This window comes from Trichomycterus rosablanca, chromosome 3 (assembly GCF_030014385.1).
Source record: "Trichomycterus rosablanca isolate fTriRos1 chromosome 3, fTriRos1.hap1, whole genome shotgun sequence".
Taxonomy (NCBI): Eukaryota; Metazoa; Chordata; class Actinopteri; order Siluriformes; family Trichomycteridae; genus Trichomycterus; species Trichomycterus rosablanca.
In genome coordinates, this window is record NC_085990.1 from 20,563,242 (window position 1) to 20,564,246 (window position 1,005).

Consider the following 1,005-nt stretch of genomic DNA (forward strand, 5'->3'; position numbering starts at 1 on the left):
CCAGCATTTAATTAAAAAAAGAATATATAATATGAAATATGTATATATTATTTGATATATATGATATTATATATACATATGTGTGTGTATGAAATGAAACTCTTGAATGAAGGTAATGAAGGCAAAACTCAAAGGCACAAAAAACTTTATTTTTAAGGAAACTGCGATGCATTGCGCACACAATGTCAAAACCATTTCTGTCTGGTGATACATGATTTAAGCGGCACCAGCGAGAATACAGGAGGGAGGAACTTTCTCTCGTTGCGTTTCAAAAGAGAAAACAGATGTCACTCAGTTTTCAATGGAAAACAAATTCCAACGTTCATTTACAGTGATGTCTGCCGTTCATGACACATAATGTGAACTAATTCACGTTCAAGTTCTTTATTAAAAATGTGTTGCGTTCAGTTCAACGTTCACGAAAAAATGAGCGTGTTCAATGAACGCGTTCTTTTGAACTCGTTCACGCACAACACTGGTCCTGACCATTGAAGAACAGCATGAAAGGGGGCTAACAAAGCATGCAGAGAAACAGATGGACTATAGTTAGTAATTGTAGAACTACAAAGTGCTTCTATATGGTAAAGGGGAGCTGATAAAATGGACAGTGAGTGTAGAAACAAGGAGGTGGGTTTTAATAGTGGTTTTGATCAGTGTATATAGATACTTTGATTGATTCTGAAGAAAATTAATAAGATTGAAATTAATATTGTAGTTTAGTATGTTTTGGGCAGCCTAAATACAGAAAAATGTATTATTTAAGTGGATGCAGTTCGTTTTTATTTGTTAAATTTCCTATGGTGAGCTTCAAGTGCCACCAGTGGTTCCTCGTTACACCAAAAACAACTTAAACAACTAAACCTCCGGTGTGGCAGGTGGCGCTCTTTCTAACTAATGTACCAAAAACATTCAATCCGCCATGTCGCAGATTCGCCAGAAACCCCTGCTAAAGTATTTTAATATAACAATTTCCTTTAAAAAATCCTCGTTACGATTAAAAATATG